At 38.8% G+C, this 24,814-nt stretch overlaps 1 protein-coding gene across 4 annotated transcripts in view; it reads left to right on the forward strand.

Moving 5' to 3' along the window:
- The first annotated feature begins 24,233 nt into the window (after positions 1 to 24,233).
- The window catches only part of fli1 (Fli-1 proto-oncogene, ETS transcription factor), a 70,931-nt gene continuing 70,350 nt past the window's right edge, over positions 24,234 to 24,814 (forward strand). Inside the window, exon 1 of one of the 4 annotated variants that reach the window (XM_073928888.1) lies at positions 24,234 to 24,352. The gene's annotated coding sequence lies outside the window, so the exon portion shown is untranslated. Of the gene's footprint in view, positions 24,589 to 24,814 lie in introns of all 4 variants that reach the window. The other 3 variants (XM_073928890.1, XM_073928891.1, XM_073928892.1) reach the window with 3 other exon arrangements.

Genomic DNA, 24,814 nt, shown 5'->3' on the forward strand with positions numbered 1-24,814 from the left:
TCTGAATGAGCTTGATGCACTTGTAATAGTTTTGATGATGTGTCTGGTAGCACACTGTATTTGATGTAGGTGAAGATAAATGGAGATCCAGGTGTCGATGTGTGTCAGAGAGCACATGTGTTTGTGTGGGTGCAGCGTCTTTTTCTTTGCCTTCAGATGTATTTTTGACTCTTCTGCTGGCAGTGTTAATGTATGTCTGTGTGTTTGTCCTTATATGAGCTTCACTCCCTCAATTACAGATGTGAAGTGTGTGAGCCAGAGCTCGTGAAAAACATGCCAATGAACAAACTTAACGCTGTCAAAAAATGTGGCCTAGAAAATTGGCATGTGCTGTATATGAGCATTTTTATGACACCGTTGGGGTAAAAATGTATATTACTACCAGGGTTATTATAATTAAACACACTAGCAGGAGGCATGCATTGGTATGAGGCCGCAGGTTGAGTGCTTTAGTGTCCCCCAGTGATGATTTACAGCCATATCGCACTGCTTCAAGTGTGATATTGCATTTATAAAACAGTTCAATGGCATAATCGAATGTATAAAATAGAAAATCAAACACGGAGAGCAGGGGCGCAACTACACATTTACTGAGGGGTATGCGGGTTCAAGTTTTGTGTGATCCCTCTTATTTTGGCAAACTAATAATTAAATTAATTAATTAATAATAAATGAAGACAAATTTTCAGATTAACCTTATAACTTTTGACATTATGTATGATTTGACAGTTCATTTTAATAAAAATAAAAGCAAATCTAAACAGTTACATCTACATGAACACTTTAGGCTGTGTGACTGCATGTTATTGTGTTAAATGATTTTGAATTAAACAATAACAATGTTATATTTGTATAAAATGCAAAATAATGTTTTTTAACAAAACATATTTATTTATTTTTATTATTTAAAACTTTTAATAAGGATAATTTTAAAAATAGTTTTGGCACAATGGCGCCCCCCCATGTGTGGCGCCCCTATGCGCCGCATATACTGCATACCCCCTTTTTGCGCCACTGACGGAGAGTCTCAACAACCCTTTTGAATAAGGGAACTACTTTCTTCCGCCGTTCATGCACTTCACATCTGTCTGAACAGCTGAAACCATTGCTACTTCACCAATGTCACTTTAGAGCAAGTATTTGAATGATTCTCTAGCATAATGTCTAAAGTGATGACAAAACAGCTGATTTTGCTCACATTTTAAGATTATAAGGCTGAACGGCATGAAATCCCATCAGTCTACAGAGATTTCCCAGCATTTCTCTGTTGCAATCGGGAGATCACAATGAGTAACCCCAAAAAAGCCAAAGCAAATGCAAACACTAGCAGACTACTATGGTATAAATACAACACTACAACATACAAGAGAAAGAGATCGACTTTAGAGTGTGACTTCCCTGTTTTATAATGATTTGATCAGCTCTAGTTTGAAGTGTACGTGTTTTTCACCTCTAATGTCTTATTATGCAGTCTTTGTTGCCATCTTGTGGCACAACGTCCGCCGTCTTTGCTCAGCTCAGTATGACTCAGAAATTATAAATATTTAAAATAGGCACTATGCTTATAAATAAACTGCATATCTGCGATGCAAACGACTACACTCTCACCTTAAAAGACTCATAAGTAAATTTTGTTGTCCAACAGCTGCAATATTTGTGTCTGTGTGTGTATACATACAGTATATATAAATATATATATATATATATATATATATATATATATATATATATATATATATATATATATATACAAACATGCAAGAAACCAAACTAAACCAAAGTACATTAACTCAGAACACATGATTCGTCATAAAGATGTCTTGGAGCTCATTTCAGTAAATTTAAGACTTTTTAAAGCCTAAAATTATATATATATATATATATATATATATATATATATATATATATATATATATATATATATATATATATATATAATTTAGATATTTCTTAGATATATTTAATATATATATATATATATATATATATATATATATATATATATATATATATATATATATATATATATATATATATATATATATATATATATATATATATATATATATATATATATATATATAATGGTCCCTGGGGGTCTTAAAAGGTCTTAAAATGTCAAAATCAAATAAAAAAATGTTAATTTTAGGTCCTAAAAAGTCTTAAATTTACTGAAATGAGCTCCAAAACTTTGGAACGATCTTCCACTCTCCACAAGAACTTCTCCAACTTTTGAGTCTTTTCGGAGGTCACTGACTCACACACACTTGTTTTCTTTTGCTTTTAATCATGTGTTCTGAGTTTATGTACTTTGGTTTCTTGTATGTTTGCATTTATCATGTGTTTTTATGTACAGCATTTTGGATTTAGAAATAAAGTTGAGTTGAGTTGAAATTCTTAATTTCTTTTTAAACAAGTCTTCGTTTTCCTTTGTTCATGCATTGCTACCCAATTTAATACAATCATCCAAAACCCATACAACCATCAACAATCCATCTCAGTGAAACGTTTAACTTTTTATTTAAAAAGATCATTTATAACTCTGTTTATCATAATGCTTTAGTTATTTTCCTTACAATAACACTTGTTTAAAAGTGCTCCTTGTATTTACTGCTGAGGACACTGACCTGGACAGATTGGTGTGCATAGATTTAGTTTATTATATATTTTAAACATTTAATTTTTTTATTATTATTTTAAAGGAATATGTTGGAAAAAATATCTAAATATCTAATATATTTTGCTAAGAAATATCTAAAATATTAAATGTTTTATTGTTCATTTGTTATTGTATTATTAAATTATACTTTTTTTATTTTATTTATTTATTTATTTATTTGATAGGACAAATACAAATCTTTTCAATCTGGGCAATAGTCCTTAGCCCAGTCTTAGTTTCATAGTGGCTAAAAAATATAATTCATAGTAGTTTAAAAATGTCTTAAAAACAAATTAAAAGTTTGTCAAGTTTTATTTAAATAAATGATAAGAGCACAATAACACTTTAATACACCACAATTAACCATTTGAAAATATGCAATTATTAGCAAAATTACAATGAAAAATAAAGGTAACAGAGGAAAAAGTATTTTAATTTATTTATAAATTATATTAATTTATTATTTAAGTTTGATGATTTTGTTTGTACAACATCACATTTTAGATCATGCGTATCATATTATTTTTGTTGTTAATTCTAATTAAAAATGCTTAATAATCCATTTAATCAGCAGTTTCTCTAAATAATTTAGACATTGTGCATCACACATGCTCTTACTTTTTCTTTTTTTCTTTAATAGAGCACATTTTTAGGGCTATCTATATTCAATACAAGTCAGTAGTTATTATCAAGATTCTCTCTTCTGAAGTAAATCAGCTGCTTGTGTATACTCTCTTCCATAGCTCAACTCTGCCCTCTATCAGAGACTGGATGGTACTGCACTACTCAATGTCAGGAATACTTCAGTGTTTAATAGAGTAAGCAGAATCCTCCTGCTGCAGCAGTGCAGGTTCAGTGTTCAGCGTGTTCATATGCTTCACACACACACACACACTTTTCAGCCATGTCAATGTCTGTGACTGTGTGTGGCTCATGTGACCGTGTTTGGTTTGTGTGTGTGTGTGCGCGTGAGTTTGTAAGGTTGTAAGTGTGTCCCATGTACTGTATGTGTGTGCGCGAGTGTGTTTGGACTTTGTGTGTCTTGTGTGCGTGCGTGTGTGTGTGTGTGTGTGTGTGTGTGTGTGTGTGAGAGAGAGAGAGAGAGAGAGAGAGAGAGAGAGTTTGTGTGTGTGTGTTTGCGTGTTTATATGCATGTGTCCATGTTACTGTGTTTTGCTCGTGTGTGTGTGTGTGTGTGTGTGTGTGCATGAGAGTTTGTAAGTGCGTCTGTTTGGCTTTTGTGTGTGTGTGGGGGGGGGGGGGTGTCGTATGTATGTATGTGTGTGTTTGTGTTTGGCTTCTGTGTGTGTAGGTGTGTCTGTGACTGTTAGTGTGACTGTTTGTGGCTCATGCGACTGTATGTTTGGCTAATGTGTGTGTGTGTGTGTGTGTGTGTGTGTGTGTGTGTGTGTGTGTGTGTGTGTGTGTGTGTGTGTGTGTGTGTTGGACTTTGTGTGTCTAAGTGTGATTGTGTATGTAAGTTTATAAGTGTGTGTGTGTGTGTGTGTGTGTAAGTGTGACTGTGTGTGTGTGTTTATGTGTGACTATTTGTGGCCCATGTGTGTGAGTTTGTAAGTGTGTCTGTGTTTGTGTGTATGTTTGCGTGCACCTGTGTGTGCGAGAGTGTGCATGAGTTTGGAAGTGGTTGTAATTGTGTTGGTGTTTGGTGTTGTGTCTGTGACTGTTAGTGTGACGGTTTGTGGCTCATGCGACTGTATGTTTGGCTCGTGTGTGTGTGTGTGTGTGTTAGACTTTGTGTGGTTAAGTGTGATTGTGTATGTAAGTTTAAAATTGTGTGTTTGTGTCTGTCTGTGTGCATGCTTGCGTGCATGTACATGTGTGTGTGTGTGTGTGTGTGTGTGTGTGGCTGGCTCATAACCACAGTAAGGGCTCTGTCCCCTTAAGGATTTGGAAGAATGCTGTGGTTTTTGCCAGGGCGTTTAGAGCAGTGCCCCTGCAGTCACTCACACATGCAGACACTCAGAGCAACTTCATCCCTACACACACACACTCACACACACACACACACACACACACACACACACACACACACACACACACACACACACACACACACACACACACACCTCACCTACTGCATCTCACTGTTGATCTTTCTGGATATTGTTTTACTTGTTTGTTTGTTGCTCCAAAGAACAGGAGAGAGCAGCTTCAGAAGGCCTTTCTTTATCTGTGCACACAAACACAAACACACACACACACACATACTGTACAGCTCTACAGGAGAACACACTCTCAGATATACTGGGAAACTGATTTTTGTGCGTTTTATACACTAATATGTATATTTAAGGCACAGAATAGACTAATATTAATAGTTAATATTAACTATTAATAGATTCAATTATTTACTTTTTAAATATTCAAGTGTGCCTTTTGAAATGGTATCGCTCAGTGTCAGCATGTGATAGAGTTGAACTGCACACACACACACACACACACACACACACACACACACACACACACACACACACACACACATTGATTGTGTGGAATCCAGCATTTGTTTATAGTGTACATTGAAACCATATTAAATTCTAGTAAAGTATACCCTTTAAATAAGTGTTCTTTACAGTAAACAACATTTGTAAAGCTAAAATATGAGTTCAATAATGTGCCTTTCATTAATATAAAAATAAAAACAACATATTATTTCCTCTTTATAAAAGTATGAGTTATTACATTTCATTTTATTATACTGTATATTAATTATTGTTTACGAATAGGTAAAGCCTAATGGACTGAACGATAGTCACAAAGTTTAAAGCTGCAAAATGACAATGATTGTTTAGGAGCTGTATTGTAAATATGAATTATATTATTGTGTTGTATTAATTATTATTACTATTATTATTATTATTTTTATTATTATTATTATTATTAATTATGTTGTGTTAAATATTATTAGTAGTAGTAGTTATATTATTGTTTTACGTTAATTATAATATTGTTATTTATTATTATTTTATTATTAGTAATAGAAGTAGTTATATTATTGTTTTATATTAGTTATGTTATTGTGTTACATCAATTATTAATAATAAAATTTTTGTGTTATATTAATTATAATTATTATTTGTGTTATTGTGTTATATTAATTATATTATTGTGTTATAATAATTATTATTATAGTATTGTGTTATATTATTATTATTATTAGTAGTAGTAGTAGTAGTAGTAGTAGTTATATTATTGTGTTACATTAATTATTATTATTAATTAATTTTTGTGTTATATTAATTATAATTATTATTTATGTTATTGTGTTATATTAATTATAATTATTATTTATGTTATTGTGTTATATTAATTATTATTATAATTTATAATATTGTGTTATAATAATTATTATAGTATTTTGTTATATTATTTAGTATATTAATTATATGTCTGTGTTATAATAATTATTATTATTTATATTATTGTATTTTATTAATTATTATTAATTATATTGTGTTATAATAATTATTATTATTTTAGTATTGTGTAATATTATTTAGTATTATTATTATTATTATTATTTATATTATTGTGTTATATTATTATTATTATTAATTATATTTTTGTGTTATAATAATTATTATTAGTTATATTATTGTATACAATTATTACTATTATTAATTATATTCTGTTATATTAATTATTATTAATTACATTATTGTGGTATATTGATTATTATTAACATTAAATATATTTTTGTGCTATATTAATTATTATTATTAATATAATATTTTTGTGCTACATTTTTATTATTAATTATATTGTTGTAATATATTAATTAGTATTATCAATTATATTGTTGACTTATATCAATTATTAATATTAATGAAATAATTGTCTTGTACTAAATTTAATTAATTATATTGTTGTCTTATGTTAATTAATACTTATTGTATTGTTGAAATATATTCATTATTAATAATTATATTGTTGTCTTTTGTTAATTATTATTTTAAATTATATTACTCTGCTATACTATTATTATTATTATTATTTTTAATTATTATTATTATTTATATTGTTGTGTTATACCTTCTCACCAAATTACTTTACATTTTAGAGGGTGTTTTTTGTAAACAATGATAAAAATATACACTAATGAGCTGAAACAACACAATTCTTGAGTTTTTCAGGGGGTAACTTACTTGTTTTATGTTCAATCCACTTAAATTTGTAAAAACTAAACTAATCTATTTGATTTGTGCTGGTGCAACATGAAGGAAATAAGTTAACTTGTTCGTTTTTACAAATTTGACCGGATTGAACATAAAACTATTAAGTTGTTAAGTGTTGTTTCAGCGCAGTTTAAATACATTGTTTGAACAGAGCAAATGGCATCAGTGTGTAATAGTCATTGTTTTTGGCTCAGAAAAAAAATGCATGTCTCAATTATGTCCCATCATTCTCAATTTCTTGTCTCAAAGAACCCCCTGGTGGTGAAGGAGCGCCAGTGCAGGTTTCACTCAGACAAGGGATCAATAGTGTCCTGCTTTATTGGATCCAGATTTGAGCGTTTCAGAGCCACAGATGAATGAGTTTTGTAGTCTGGTGAGCGGCTCACGTCGGGTTCACCCTGTCAGACACGTCTGCTGGGGCTTTGGGGGGGAGGCCCTCAAAGCAAATGCCTGAGAAAAAATAAAAGAGCATGGCACGGTAAACCTGAGAGTCCTGTCCTGCTTCCCCAGGAACAACACGCTCTCTCAGGGCCCGGCTGTGGACAGAAATGAGAGGTGACAGCGTATTCATTTCAGCTGCTGCTTTTCTTTAAGGGCCGCTAAAAGCCTGCTGAATGATGAGTGGTCGGAGGATTTATTGAGGAGAGATGATTTTAAATTCTCTTAGACGAGGTGTGCAGTCATGCCTCGACTCTGTGTTTTATTTTTTCACCCACATGGCTCTATTTCACCTGGCTGGAGTCTTATGTTAAGATTAATACCTTGGAGTTTCATTGAGGGTTGGTGAATGAAATGAGAACAGATATTATTAGTAATTGCAGCCTGGTGTTATGTCTGGGTATATATACACACACACACACACACACACACACATTTAAAGTCAGAATTATTAGCCCCCCTGTTTATTTTTTCCCAATTTCTGTTTAACAGAGAGCAGATTTTTTTTCAGCACATTTCTAATCATAATAGTTTTATTAACTCATCTCTAATAACTGACTTTATTTTATCTTTGCCATGATGACAGTAAATAATATTTGACTAGATATTCTTCAAGACACTTCTACACAGCTTAAAGTGACATTTAAAGGCTTAACTAGGTTAATTATATAGTTAGGGTAATTAGGCAAGTTATTGTAAAACGATAGTTAGTTCTGTAGACTATCGAGAAAATATAGCTTAAAGGTGCTAATAATATTGACACTAAAATGATGTTTAAAACATTAAAAACTGCTTTTATTCTAGCCGAAATAAAACAAATAAGACTTTTTCCAGAAGAAAAAATATTATCAGACTTACTGTGAAAATTTCCTTGCTCTGTTCAACATCATTTGGGAAATATTTAAAAAAGAAAACTAAATTCAAAGGGGGGCTAATAATTCTGACTTCAACTGTATATATATATATATAATAGTGGTGGGCCGTTATTGGTGTTAAGGTGCTGCGTTAACAGGAGACTTATCGCACGATTAAAAAAAATATCGACGTTAATCTATTCTCAAAGTTGGGTTGGGAGATGGGTCTATTCTACGCAAGCTATGATGACTTTCACCTTGATATTTCAGCACGGATGTATACCTGACCGGTGAGCCGTCTGACAAAAAAGTGCCCTTCTGAATCAAATCAGCAGGATGCCTGCCTTTAACTGCAGTTCAGCACTTTCACTTTCACTCATGAACATTTCATTCATGCCGCCGTGACAAACTGAGGTATTAGACGCAAATAAGGAGTAAGGACTGGTGAGAGTGTTATGGAATTTAATAACGCGCACCAAATGGAAAGATGTGTGTGTGTGTGTGTGTGTGTGTGTGTGTGTGTGTGTGTGTGTGTGTGTGTGTGTTTGTGTGTGCGCATTTGTGTGGTCCTTTACTGACAGCCGTGTGTGTGGATCTTGTCGGAAATATGGCCAAAAGTTCTACATGACGGTAATAGTTTGACTGCGTTGTGTGGTTCAGTTATGCCACTAATATCTGCATACTCCACATGTCTTATTTCCATTTCTGTTTAGTTCAGTTATGACTTTAGTCGGATTACGGTGATCAAAAATCGCTGTTTGGAGCTTATGTAGGCCTACCAGCCTGATCTCACGAGGAAACGTAAGTATTTTACGTTTTGCCAGTTTAGTGACGAATTCGTTCAGTCGTACGAAAATGTACGATTTTAAAAAGGAGGCATGGCACCTAACCCCAACCGACATTGGGTGATGAGCAAATCGTACTAAATCGTACGAATTAGATCATACAAAATCTACCCACTAAATCAAAACGTTACGAATTGCCGTGAGATTGCGCTGGGCCTACAGTTCAGCATTCATGTTTAACTGAATAAACAGTGAGTAAACACAAGTACATCCTTTTGAACATCATTTATTTTCATCACCAATTATCAGAGTAGAACAGTTTCTCCAGCAGTTTGTGATGCGTTTTGGAAACAGGGAGATGAGCCCCTGGTATAACGCGCCACCTGGCTAGAGAAACCCGCTCTTAAAGACTTATTATTTGGGTATTCACACATATTCACACATATTCTGAATACCTTCGGCAGAATTCAAATGAGCCGTTTTAATCTAGATTAATTCCAAGATTAATCTAGATTAAATATATATATATATAGTTTATAATTAATGCAATGTACTTTTAATTTTTATTTTATTTTATATTTTGTTGCTTGTTTAAACTACACTATAAAAAGTGATTAGTTACGTAAAGCAAGTAAACCAATTGCCTTAAAAGCCTTGTAAAGTTGACTTAACAAAAATTGTTAAGGTTAGGTTGACTTAATTTTTATTATTGTGCAAATTGTTCTCACCTTTTTTAAACAAAAGCAAACAAATCCCTTTTTTTCCAATACACCTGTATAATATTAGCTTTTTTTGTCACAGCTTTTCTGTATCTAGCAAAATGACATACAGTAAAATCAGTCTGCTCTTCCAGACTCCAGTGTGTCTTCTAAATTTAACACAGGCTGGAGATTTTTAGACTTAATGAAGCAGCAAATTGTAACATTGTGATAACTACAGTAACTATTTGGGAACAGACGCGCTAAAATAGTCTGACACTGCAAAAGGGATTAGTTGACTTTAAAAAAGTGAGTACAATTAGCATAGTTGTGGAAAATTAAGCCAACTTAACAGTTTCAAGTGACAATGGTTTTACTCACATTACACTTTTTTGAAAGTCAACTTGTTTTTTTTAAGGCAGTCGGTTTAGTCGCTTTAATCACTTTTTACAGTGTACTTATTCAACTTAATTCTTGAAAGTTTGTTTGGGACTTGTTTTTTAATGTTCAATCTGCTTAAATTTGTGAAAATAATGAAGTTAACTCGATAAATTTGTGCTGGGACAACATGAAGGAATTGTGTGGAACCCAACATTTTTACACAGTTTCATTTCACCTGACTGGAGTCTTATGTTAAGATTAATGCCTGTGGAGTTTCATTGAGGCTTGGTGAATGATGTGAGAACATTTATTATTAATAATTAAGACATTGTGTTATGTTTTATTAAAACAATAAAGAATATAGGTTTCTGATAAATGCAATGTACTTTCAAACAACTTATGTACTGTAAAATGGGCTGAAACAAAACAGTTCTTCAATTTTTTGGGGGACAACTTAATTGTTTTATGTTCTGTCCACATAAATTTGTAAAATAATTAAGTTAATTTAATTTGTGTTGGGACAGCATGAAGGAATTGTGTGTAACCCAGCATTGTTTACAGTGTATGTGTAAAAACATCCCGTCTTACTGAAGTGCAAAGGCCAGAGCCTCCACCTTATTTTGCAATGCGGAAATACGATATTTCCTGTCAATGCAGTGTAAACAATGCTGGGGTCCACACAATTCCTTCATGTTGTCCCAACACAAACAACTTAAATGTTTTTACAAATCTAAGTGGATTAAACATAAAACATTTAAGTTTTCCCACCAAAAACTCAGGAATTGTGTTTATTTAGCTTATTTTAAGTAGTTTGAACAAGCAGCAAAAATCATTTTCTGAATGTGTGTGAGACTTATTAGGTAAGTCAGAATCAGCTTTACACATATGAGGAATTAATTATTAATTTTGGTGACAGTTTTCACAATGCAGAATGAGCATGGCAGGCAAAAAACAAAACAAAATAAAGGAATATTATAAGAATTATTAGCCCCTGGAACAGTTGAATGAATGATAAATTATATTTTATTGGAAGTCTACTCTTAATATATTATCATTTTTTGTATATATTGTTTTTGTTATTATTATTATCATTATTATTATTGTTATTATTTTTTAATATTTATTGTTATTATTATTATTATTATTATTATTATTATTATTATTATTATTATTATTATTATTAATATTAGTATGTATTGTTATTTATCTTATTATTATTGTTATTTATTATTATTTATTATTATTGGTATAATTATTTATTAATATTATTTATTAATATTATTGTTATCATTGTTTATTATTATTATTATTATTATTATTATTATTATTATTATTTATTATTATTATTGTTGTTGTTTATTATTATTATTATTTATTAATATTTATTATTGTTATCATTATTTATTATTATTATTTTTGTTATTATTATCATTATTATTATTGTTATTATTATTTATTTAATATTTATTTTTATTATTACTATCATCATTATTATTATTATTATTTTGTATTGTTATTTATCATATTATTATTGTTATTTATTTTATTTATTATTATTATTATTTATTATTGTTATCATTATTTATTAATATTATTTATTAGTATTATTATTATTATTACTCATTATTATTGTTTATTATTATTATTATTATTTATTAATATTAATATTATTATTATTGTTGTTGTTGTTATTATTTATTATTATTATTATTATTATTATTATTATTATTATTATTATTATTATTATTATTATGTATTGTTATTTATCATATTATGTGTTGTTTTTTATCATATTATTATTATTATTATTGTTATTATTATTATTATTATTATTATTATTATTATTATTTATTGTTATTAATTATTATTGTTATTTATTATTTATTAATATTGTTTTTTATTATTTTTTATTATTATTTATTATTGGTATTATTATTGTTATTTATTATTGTTGTTATTATTTATTTACAGTCATTTCACAAGCTAAACACAGTGTGACCAATATCTGATTCAAAGGAATCATTCTGTTCAGTGAATTATCAGCGAAAGAGGCGGATTGAAAGAACGGCTCTTTCAACGAGTCATTGAACAGTGACTTACAGAAACATTATTGCCTGCTGTATAATTTACAGCCTGAGCATCTGAGCACACAAGTGTCCAATATACAGTAACTAAAGCATTCCGGAAAGACCTTACACATCAAGCTATATGGATGTGATCTATACTATGCAATTTACTTGTCTCACTTCATAGTTTTCAGTTACTTATGTGCACTCCAAACGCAAACCCTTCCTAATGAAAGACAACCTGCGGTGTGATTAAACCAGATGTGTGACATTACTGCAGGGTCGGTCTGAATGCAGAGCACAGCCGTGATGATTGCTGTCTTATTAGGACATTCAGCACTCGGTGAGGCTTTAGCTTTATAAATGCTCTCTTATAAACCAACCACAGCGGTTTAATTTCCCTTTGCAAGTTCTAATGACACACGTGAGTGGCCTGCTGTTTGCATAAAGATACATTTCCAGATCCGCTTTCACCTGTCTGGGAAATTCATATTGCAAACCATGAATCTGGAGAGTTCACACTCAGCACATGAAATCCATGCGAGGCTTTGTGAATAAGGACTGGAAATGTGTTCATAATATCCCCCTCTATATATATTTAAGGGGGCTAAGGGAATAGAAAATAAGAGCTGCGGTAAGTTAGTCTCTTTATCTGAAATGTGCAGTTGCGGTTATTTGTGGATTTATGTTATTTACATCACAAGGGTTGAGCTTTAGTACGGATGAATCTGTTGTTTTGCTGTGTACAGTATGTGTGGCTGGCTTTTTTCACTTAGATGTTTTGTCTTGTTTCTCATCCAAATATTTTAATATTTTTAAATGGCACCTATTATACCCCTTTTACAAGATGTAGGATAAGCCTTTGGTGTCTCCAGAATGTGTCTGTAAAGTTTCAGCTCAAAATACCCATCAGATAAGTTATTATAGCCTCCAGAATCTGCCTATTTTGGTGTCTGAGTACAGTGTAGCTGTCTTTGTAGCCTGTGGCTTTAAATGCAAATGAGCTGTTTTGCTTCTCCTGGGTTATGTCAGATAAACAGTAGTCAGTGATAGACACTAACACGGATGAAGCTGAATTACAGCTCATTGGTCAAAAATCCCAAGTAAGTTTATTTGATGTATTTGTGGAGTTTATTCAAGCCTTTCTGAAATGATGAGTCACACACAAATGGCGTTTTCAGAACACACACACACACACACACACACACAAAATGTTCTTTGGACGTGTATACGTGTTATTATAGAAACATAGTAACATGGTACCTGTCAATCAAATCGGTGGGTGGGGAAAACTGCACTTCTACGTCACGTTGCAGTGGGCCTCAAAATCACTGGGATTTGGGTGCTATTTTAACGTCGGGAAATCAAATAAAAGAGACTTGTTGTGTTTATTTCACTCCAATATGACAGTGGGCAATTGATTAACACTACATCCAGATTGCAATACAGTCAATAAATTGCAATAAGTTATTTTAGTGAAGTTTTCCAAACTAATTTCGAGAGGAGCACATGATATGATTGATCGCGGCTGGTCTTTCATCTGTAATCAGCAATAATCCAATCAGATTCAAGCCTACAATAAATAGACTGATTTCCCCCTACTTCTCTATCATCGTTTTGGAAAAATCCCCCCTTCCACCCCATCTCCTCCTTTTCCTCCCTTTACCAGGGGGAGCTCTCGAGACCTGATCTCGGACCCCCATATATACTTATTGACCAAGCAGGAGCCCAGGGCTCAATTATCTCCAAGCTCATGGTTCTCTCCTGGGACAACATGCCAAACCTGCTAATAGCGTCAAACAATATCTAAGTGTGAACTCTTTAAATAAAGTGGGAATTCTTTTAATTTGACTAAAGGTGAGTCCGTCACTGATGGTGGTCTTTTTGCCCTTTCTAATTTCATTCATTCATTTTCTTGTCGGCTTAGTCTCTTTATTAATCCGGGGTCGCCACAGCGGAATGAACCGCCAACTTATCCAGCAAGTTTTTACGCAGCGAATGCCCTTCCAGCCGCAACCCATCTCTGGGAAACCCTTTTTAATTTATAATCTGCCATTTATTTCAGCTAGCTACTGTGATTAAAAGGCTATTAATGAACCTCCTTCGGCTCCTTGACATAAATGACGCAAAGACAAAAAGCACAATTCATTCATTAATTTTTTTTTACGGCTTAGTCCCTTTATTAATCAGCGGTCACCACAGCGGAATGAACTGCCAACTTATCCAGCTTATGTTTTATGCAGCAGATGCCCTTCCAGCTGCAATCCATCTCTGGGAAACATCCATACTCATTCACACTCATACACTACGGACAGTTTACCCTACCCAATTCACCTGTGTTTGGACTGTGGGGGAAACCGGAGCACCCGGAGGAAACCCACGCAAACGCAGGGAGAACATGCAAACTCCACACAGAAAGGCACAGAAAGGCCAATTGACCCAGCCAAGGCTCGAACCAGCAACCTTCTTGCTGTGAGGCAGCAGCACTACCTACTGCGCCATGCCTCACCACAAAAAGCACAATATCACATGAAAATCTAAAAGTACCAGCAATTTACTCCCTATTCACGTATGCTCAAGTGATTCCAAACTTTAATGAATTTCTTTCTTCCATTGAACACAAAAGAATATATTTTGAAGAATGTTGAAAGCCTGTAACCATTGACTACCATTGTATCGGTTTTTACCACCATGGAACTCAATGGTTACCGGTTTTCAGCATTCTTCAAAATATCTTCTTTTGTGTTTAACAGAAGACTCAGACTCAGTTTTATTATCCCGTTAGGGAAACTAAAATTGCAACAAGGTACCATAACACAGGCGAAGTTCCATGTGCACATTAAAAAATACTACTACACAGCATCCATACACCAGTATATAGAAACATCCCCTCCCCCCTGGACTTATTTAATGACCTAATGGCCACCATTATAAAAGAATTTCTGGTTCTATTTGTCCTGCAAATAGGAACCCTAAAACGACGTCCTGATGGCAACAGCTGAAATACAGAGTACAGTGGGTGCATAGGATACCCTGAGCTCTCCTTAGAACATTGGTAGATTACCATTAGACCAGTCTGATTAAAACCAATGATCTTGCCTGCCACCTTCACCAGGCTGCTCAACCTGTTCTTGCTTGACACACTCAGATTGCCGTACCAAGCTACAATGCAAAAAGATAAAACAGATTCGAGAAATTGTTTATAAAACAGTGTCATCATAGAGGTACAGACCTGAAATGATCTAAGTTTCCTCAGAAAAAAACAGTCTTTGTTGGACTTTTTTATATACAGCCTGGGTGTTAGGTTGAAATGTCAACATATTATCAGTAACGACCAGAACTCATGAGAAAGAACTCATGAAGACACAGTAATAGGTGAGCAAATAATTAAATAAGTTTCATTAATCAACTATCCCTGTAATCAGGCAAAGATAAAAACTTAGTTTTGAACATTGGCGTTGGTTATTGATTTGCACATGAACTAATTTCAGATCATTTTAACCTAAAGTAAGTCTGTTTTGCTGAACTTTATCCACTGAAAATGATGGTCATTTAAGTGGGATTGAGTCTGACTGTGCTGACGTTTGGTAAAGCCCTTGGGTTTGTCCTGTTGCGTGTGGGCCTTGACGGGGTTAGCGTGAAAAGATTTGCCCTGCCTTCACTGGTGCCGGCATCTCATTTACCCGTCCCCCATGAGAACGCGGAGCGATGTGGAAAACGAGCTATCTCCATCTCTTCTGCTCTCTTGCTCCTGCAGTTAAATAAATAAGACATTACGCTGGAGGACCGAGCCTTCATTACTACATACTCGATGTAATCAGACACGTCTGTATGTTTCTGCATATTCCTAAATAGACAGATATTAGAGCGGTCCCAGGAGCCGGACCTTTGAGATAAATCTCTAACACCAGCCATCATCAGAGAAGAGATGCAGGAATTCAGCTTGAGAGATGACAGCTCCCACGAGAGATGGTTTTATTATAGTTCAGATCAGTTTTTCTTGGGTTTAAAGGGGTAGTTCATGCGAAAATGAAAATGTACTCATTTACTCACACTTAAGTGGTTCCATACCTTTATTGTCACGGTCGGTGAGGGGAAAAGGAGCGAGGACTCAGGTGCAGCAATAATGGGTTTTTATTAATTATAAAATGAAAACAAAAAGGCAAAACAAACAACCCCGAGGGGGAAAAACTCTAATAAAACAAATAAATGAACAAACAAACTTGATTGGCTGGACAAGACAGGGCTAGACACAACAGGACAGGAAAATTACGACGACGAACTCACAAAGGACTGAAAACATGAGGGGGATTATAAAGCAAAAAGTAAATTGACACAGGTGAACACAATTAACTAATAATGGGTTGACAAGGAGGGTGGGACTAGACAATAGACGGGAGAGCGCATGACACAGAGAGACAATACAAGCCATGCGCTCACATAACACAACACTGAAGCACACGACAAAAGCACGTGACCACAATGTAAACACCGAGCCACGTGCTTTGACAAAAGACGCAAGACACGAGCACACGATAGATAAACACCTTACCGTGCGCTCACATATAAGCAACGCGCATGCTTCTTCTCAGCGCCAACCAAAACTGAAACCAACTAGACGGAGGCGCCGAGAATAAAGCAGCGCGCTGCTGACAGAACAAACACAAACACTAGTACAAGAGCGCGCGCGTCTGAGGGACGCAGAGCGCGCGCGGCCACATCATGTGGCAGCGCGCACACTCTGCGTACCCCCACGACGGCGCGCGCGCACACAGAGACAGAAACAGGACCAGACATTGAGTAGTGTCAGAGCTCTGCCACCAAAACAAGAATTTACAAGACCAAAGTGGCAGAACCCTGACACTAGCCCCCCCCAAAAGGGACGCCACCTGGCGTCCCTAAAGGGAACATCCAACAAGGTACAAGACAGACAAGAAACACAAGACAACAAAACAGGCAACATCAACAGACACAAGACAGGGAGGTGAACAGGCAAGACGACATGAAGGGAGGGAGGGAGGGAAGCCAAGCCAGACAAGGGAGGATCAGGAGGGACAGGGTGGATTCAGTGGGTCGGGGGCCCCGGCAGGGAGCCAGGGTGGAGCCGGAGGGTCCGTCCAGGGTGCAGGGAGGGAACACCAGGGAGGAGCAGGAGGGACGACCCAGGGAGAGTCTATCAGGGGAGACAAGGCAGGAGGTCGGTGGGGAGCCGGCTGGGCTGGAGGCCTGTGGGCAGCCGGCTGGGCTGGAGACCAGAGGGGAGCCGGCTGGGCTGGAGACCAGAGGGGAGCCGGCAGGGCAGGAGACCAGAGGGGAGCCGGCAGGGCAGGAGACCAGAGGGGAGCCGGCAGGGCAGGAGACCAGAGGGGAGCCGGCAGGGCAGGAGACCAGAGGGGAGCCGGCAGGGCAGGAGACCAGAGGGGAGCCGGCAGGGCAGGAGACCAGAGGGGAGCCGGCAGGGCAGGAGACCAGAGGGGAGCCGGCAGGGCAGGAGACCAGAGGGGAGCCGGCAGGGCAGGAGACCAGAGGGGAGCCGGCAGGGCTGGAGACCAGAGGGGAGCCGGCAGGGCTGGAGACCAGAGGGGAGCCGGCAGGGCTGGAGACCAGAGGGGAGCCGGCAGGGCTGGAGACCAGAGGGGAGCCGGCAGGGCTGGAGACCAGAGGGGAGCCGGCAGGGCTGGAGACCAGAGGGGAGCCGGCAGGGCGAGGCGCCGGGCTGGGACCGGCAGGGCGAGACGTCTGGGTGGGGCCGGCTGGGCAAGGAGCCGGGCTGGGGCCGGCTGGGCGAGACGTCTGGGTGGCGCCGGCAGGGCGAGACGTCTGGGTGGCGCCGGCAGGGCGAGACGTCTGGGTGGCGCCGGCAGGGCGAGACGTCTGGGTGGCGCCGGCAGGGCGAGACGTCTGGGTGGCGCCGGCAGGGCGAGACGTCTGGGTGGCGCCGGCAGGGCGAGACGTCTGGGTGGCGCCGGCAGGGCAAGGAGCCGGGCTGATGCCGGCAGGGCAAGATGTCTGGGTGGGGCCGGCAGGGCAAGGAGCCGGGCTGGTGCCGGCAGGGCTAGACGTCTGGTTGATGCCGGCAGGGCGAGGAGCCGGGCTGGGGCCGGCAGGGCAAGACGTCTGGGTGGCGCCAGCAGGGCGAGGAGCCGGACTGGGACCGGCACTGAGGGGCGCTCAGGGGCTGGAGCCGACACTGGAGGGCGCTCAGGGGCTGGAGCCGACACTGGAGGGCGCTCAGGGGCTGGAGCCGACACTGGAGGGCGCTCAGGGGCTGGAGCCGACACTGGAGGGCGCTCAGGGGCTGGAGCCGACACTGGAGGGCGCTCAGGGGCTGGAGCCGACACTGGAGGGCGCTCAGGGGCTGGAGCCGACACTGGAGGGCGCTCAGGGGCTGGAGCCGACACTGGAGGGCGCTCAGGGGCTGGAGCCGACACTGGAGGGCGCTCAGGGGCTGGAGCCGACACTGGAGGGCGCTCAGGGGCTGGAGCCGACACTGGAGGGCGCTCAGGGGCTGGAGCCGACACTGGAGGGCGCTCAGGGGCTGGAGCCGACACTGGAGGGCGCTCTGGGGCTGGAGCCGACACTGGAGGGCGCTCTGGGGCTGGAGCCGACACTGGAGGGCGCTCTGGGGCTGGAGCCGACACTGGAGGGCGCTCTGGGGCTGGAGCCGACACTGGAGGGCGCTCTGGGGCTGGAGCCGACACTGGAGGGCGCTCTGGGGCTGGAGCCGACACTGGAGGGCGCTCTGGGGCTGGAGCCGACACTGGAGGGCGCTCTGGGGCTGGAGCCGACACTGGAGGGCGCTCTGGGGCTGGAGCCGACACTGGAGGGCGCTCTGGGGCTGGAGCCGACACTGGAGGGCGCTCTGGGGCTGGAGCCGACACTGGAGGGCGCTCTGGGGCTGGAGCCGTTGTGGTGGAGGAGCCCTTTCTCCTCCGACGCTTCCTTGGTCTGGGTGGCGGGAAGCTGGCCACCTCTTCAGACACTGCAGTATACTCCACTGCCTGCAGGACTGGTGCAGTGTCTGATGCGGGTGCCTCAGTAAGTGATGCTGCAGCCAGGATGGTAACTGAAAGGGCTGCAGCAGGTTCAGTCACCTCTGGGTGGGCGACAGATGAGGCTGACCCGTTCTTCCTCCTCCGTCTCCGTTGGTGGGTCATCGGAGGACTGGGGATTTGGCAATCTGTAAGTGGGAGGGGCGGTGGACCAAGTGGAGGCAGGCCACCATTTCCCTGGCTGTGGTAGACATAACTCACAAACTGCCAGATTGTTAAAATCCCCAGCATTCCCATCTCCCAGGCCTGAAGGGGGCTGTTGAGTCCAGCGTTGAACGCCTCCTTCAGTGCAGTGTTTGTAGATTCAAGCCCCTCTGCAGCGTAGATGAACTGGTATGCAAACTCCTTCACTGTAGATACCCCTTGATGGAGTGAAAGGAGTCTGCCTAAACGCTCCTTCTGCTGGCATGCAGAGGGACGAGAAGTAGGAGATGGGAAAAGGAAGATACCCATTTTCTGCTGAGTCCTCTGTTTTGGTGAGTTCGTTCTGTCACGGTCGGTGAGGGGAAAAGGAGCGAGGACTCAGGTGCAGCAATAATGGGTTTTTATTAATTATAAAATGAAAACAAAAAGGCAAAACAAACAACCCCGAGGGGGAAAAACTCTAATAAAACAAATAAATGAACAAACAAACTTGATTGGCTGGACAAGACAGGGCTAGACACAACAGGACAGGAAAATTACGACGACGAACTCACAAAGGACTGAAAACATGAGGGGGATTATAAAGCAAAAAGTAAATTGACACAGGTGAACACAATTAACTAATAATGGGTTGACAAGGAGGGTGGGACTAGACAATAGACGGGAGAGCGCATGACACAGAGAGACAATACAAGCCATGCGCTCACATAACACAACACTGAAGCACACGACAAAAGCACGTGACCACAATGTAAACACCGAGCCACGTGCTTTGACAAAAGACGCAAGACACGAGCACACGATAGATAAACACCTTACCGTGCGCTCACATATAAGCAACGCGCATGCTTCTTCTCAGCGCCAACCAAAACTGAAACCAACTAGACGGAGGCGCCGAGAATAAAGCAGCGCGCTGCTGACAGAACAAACACAAACACTAGTACAAGAGCGCGCGCGTCTGAGGGACGCAGAGCGCGCGCGGCCACATCATGTGGCAGCGCGCACACTCTGCGTACCCCCACGACGGCGCGCGCGCACACAGAGACAGAAACAGGACCAGACATTGAGTAGTGTCAGAGCTCTGCCACCAAAACAAGAATTTACAAGACCAAAGTGGCAGAACCCTGACATTTATGAGTTTCCTTTTACGGTTGAACACAATAGAAGTAGATTGAAACATGTTAGAAAACATTGACAGGGTAGTTTCATAGTAATACAAATACTATGGAAGTCAGTGGTTATGGGTTTCCAGCCAGGTTAATTATGAAACTTAATAAGGCTAATTAAGCAAGGCATTGTATAACAGTGGTTTTGTTTTGTAGCCAATGAAAAAAAATGCTTAAGGGGGCTAATAATATTGAGTATTCTAGCCGAAATAAAACAAATAAGCTTGTTAATGCATCCTGTTCATACATATCCTGCAGTGACATCAGCTCTGATACAACCTAATAATTTTCCAGGCGGTGTGAATCAAACAAACTACTTTAGATCTCAGCTGCACAGACAAGTTGCCGAACCAGGCTGTGATACCGTACCTTATTAAACTCTCAGGGCCCTATCATACACCCGGCGCAATGTGGCGCAAGGCGTGACGCAATAGTTGTTTGCTAGTTTCAGCTTGCCGCAAGAGTCGTTTTGAGTCTTTAACACCCCCAGACCGCCGACTTTGGTATAGTATCCAGCCTGATCTCACGAGAAAACATAAGTATTTTACGTTTTGGCAGTTTAGTGGCTAATTCGTACGAATTTGTACGAGTTCAGTCGTAAGAAATTGTACGATTTTAAAAAGGAGGCGTGGCACCTAACCCCACCCTTAAACCCAACCGTCATTGGGGGATGAGCAAATCGTACTAAAATGTACGAATTAGATCATAAGTATTCGTACGAATTAGCCACTAAATGAAAAAGTTACGAATTGCCGTGAGATTGTGTTGTAGTATCCGATTGCAGGGGCTGCTGAAACCTTGCATTGTACTGTTACTTAGCTGTGTTATTCAGACATCTCACCCCCAACACCTAGACATACATACCCATCCCCTGCTAGATCAGATACTTTTGGGGTCGGAAGTTAATGATAATTATTTATATTATTTTAAAAATTTCCTATTTATTGTGTTTTATTACCCCCAGACCTAAACCCAACCATCACAGTAACGTAAAAATATAAATTATTGTTATCCAGTGTCATAAAAAAATGCTACTATATTAATGTGCATATCACACTTCTGGCCAGCGGCGTATCCGATCTAGACTTTACCCCATTCTCCTGGATTTTCAGGGACAAATGTTGGCAGGTATGAGGAATGAGCCACACTGCTGTTGGAGTCATCAATCTGGCAACCTCCGCTTGAGTGGGTTTTCAACTAGGTGTGCAATACCTAGTTCAACCACAGGGTGTCAAACTTACATACTGCACCTTTAAAGGGCCATGAAACCCCCTCGTTTCAGCAGGGTGTTTTACACCTCTACTTTGGAAACAGTCAGAAAAGTGGGCGTGTCCAGCTCTGTTTAGGGGGGAGTGTCGGAGGAACTAAAGTGGGATGGTGTGGGAGTATCTTTTTGGGCACGCGCGAGTTTCAGAGTCAAAACACGCACACACACACAGGAGAAAGTGATGGTGTTTACATGGACATCTGTAGTCGAATTATTTGACAAATTATTAAATGGTGGACTTCAACTGCAGTTTGGCTCTTTCATTCAGGGAATTTATTCATGTCCCTCGCGACAAACGAGATATTTGATTCGAGGAACTGCTCTAAGCGTGTATTTTTCATGCAATGTTTGATACCGCACGGCGAATGAAAGAAAAAACCTCCGCATTTCCCGGAAACTTAGATGCACACGGCAGGTAGCGTCAGAAAGCCGCGTGTGTTATTCCGGTCACAAAATGCGGTGAAAATCCTACACGAGGTTAAAGTTTGGTTGTGGTGATAACATGTTTACACTCGGTGCAATAGTTTGTTTGATACGAACAAACTGAATAAACAAAGAGCACTGGTCGCTCACTTACCAAATCTGTAGAGACAGGACAATCACCAGCAACTAGAGCCGCGTCTTTATTAAGAGGAGACTACAAGCGAATCCGGATCTCAGCGTTTGCAGATGAGAACAGCTCTCAGGTAAACAATGTTCCTCCTTAGACACGTAAGTTATTGTTGTCGAGCGTCGCGTACACTGTTAATCCACACGTGACTCCAGATGAGCTCTCATAGAGAGAAAATGAAAACAAAACTTAACTGCAGCAAACTATAAAAGCAACACTTCATGCTTGTTTTGCCAACACAACGTGGCGCCTCTAAACACAAGTCGTCTAAACACTGTGACAGTAATGAATATTAATGAAGTTGCACAATAGAGCGTTCTGATTGGTTTGAACCAAGCCTTACTCATGCATTAATGCAGCACACTGTAAGACGTAATAAGACACACTCTGGCACAGACGTCCAGTCTGCACGCTGGAATACACGCTTTTTGAAATAACGCAAAAACAACCAATTTACACTTTTTATTGAAATATATGTGTCCTAATAGTGTTTTTAGCAGTGTGGGACACATATACGACTGTCAACAGCTAAAAAAATGTGTTTTGGTGTTTCGTGACCCTTTAAGTAAATATATATATATATATATATATATATATATATATATATATATATATATATATATATATATATATATATATATATATATTAGGGATGTAACGGTATCAGAATTTCACAGTACGGTAATACCTCGGTATGAATGTCACGGTACGGTATTTATTGAATCATTTACAGGAAAAAACAAAACTTATGAAAATACTCCAAAAAAGTGCCAAAAGTGTCAATGACATACAAATTAGCCATCTATCTGTAAGCTTTGAAACAGGAACTTCAATTTTATTAACAAAAAAATATTAAACCATGTAAAAAAATTAAGTTTCAATTTAGTATTGTTGAAAACTCATCACATTCAACATTTAATCACTCACTCACTTAGATAGAGATGGATTTAAAGGAAAATTATCATATAAATATAATCTGGTAAAAGCTGGTATCTCTGGGCATTTACAATGTCCCCTGCAACAGAAAAAACCCCTTTCATTTGGGACTGAAGTTTCTGGGACAAGAGAGATATGACTTGGCCCAGGTTGACAGCAGTGGGTAACGTTGTGCATTGTCTTTCCCCCACTTAAGAGGACAAGCCATAAGTAAGATAGAGGTCTCATGTCTGCATCAATCTGAACAGTGTGCTGACAACACCGCTATTCAGTACGCGCGCGACAACACAGCTGATAAGAACTCGCGCGACAACACAGCTGATAAGAACTCGCGCGACAACACCGCTATTCAGTACGCGCGCGGCGACAACACCCGCTTTAGAGTTTTCCAGCTCTTTTTCATCCCCGCTTCTAGCAGCACACTCCATTTCCGCATTACTGGATCTGTAGCGACAGCAGACCGCAAGGGATGATGGTCAAGCATGGGCTGATGGCAATTGTAGTTTTCGCTACCTCCCGTTCGCTTCATTCGCCTAAGCAAAAATTTCTCAGAAGACCTATAGTTTTACCGAGTCATGCGACTACGGTAATATCGATAAAAAATTAATATTGCGGTATGACGGTATTTACAATACCGTTACATCTCTAATATATATATATATATTTTTTTCTTTTTTTGGGGGGATACAATTAATCTTTGCCCTGCAAATAAATGTTTAAGTACATTGTCGTCATGTACATGTACCTTCAGTGTGTTCGAGTCTGTCTAGACAGGAGCTGCTGAGAACACTTTCCACGAATAATGCTGGAATATCTTTATTTTCATTCCTCCTACATTCGTATGGCTGCCTGTCTAAATACCCCAGCTCACTCACTACTGAACGTGAGATGATTACAGTAACAGCTTTAAAGGCCCAGGACAAAGAAAAGGAAAAACAAGCCGTTTCTGAGAACTAACACTAGCTGTGTTTATTGTTCTTCGCTTCTGTCAAAAGGCATTTAGATGGAAGTGCGTCATCCGTCCATTCATCTGCTCTCATTCCTGACATCTGTTCAATTCCAAGAGCTGCTCGGACGCATAAAAACCAGCAATCAATAAGGTATGAGGTGTAAAACTGTTCTGTGTTATTAAATAAATGCTGTTTACATGTTGTAAATGATCAGAAAGTGCAAACACAGCGATGGTTGCCTTTAGATACAGTATGTTTCCTGTCTGGCTGAGGTGGCAATTTCCTGCTATTGTTCTGAAGAATTTGTGTGATCTTATGGGAATGTGGCGTCCTTTTCCTAAATCTGTTTAAGTCGAGGTTTATTAAGGTTTACCGAAATCAACCAGGTAAATATATTCTATTCATCCTCATTGCACTTGTCTCGTTTGTAGTTTATCATGTGTGTTCAAATGACATGCATTACATAAACATCTAATTGCAAAGACATGCTTAGGCAACTTGTTGTGACACTTTTATTGCAGGGCATGTTGCACATTTGACATTGTGTAATAATTGATTACAATACACTCAAAAATACAACGCAATAGAAGAGCCTCTTTTGCTTTGCCAAAA

This window comes from Danio rerio, chromosome 18 (genome assembly GCF_049306965.1).
Source record: "Danio rerio strain Tuebingen ecotype United States chromosome 18, GRCz12tu, whole genome shotgun sequence".
Lineage (NCBI taxonomy): Eukaryota > Metazoa > Chordata > Actinopteri > Cypriniformes > Danionidae > Danio > Danio rerio.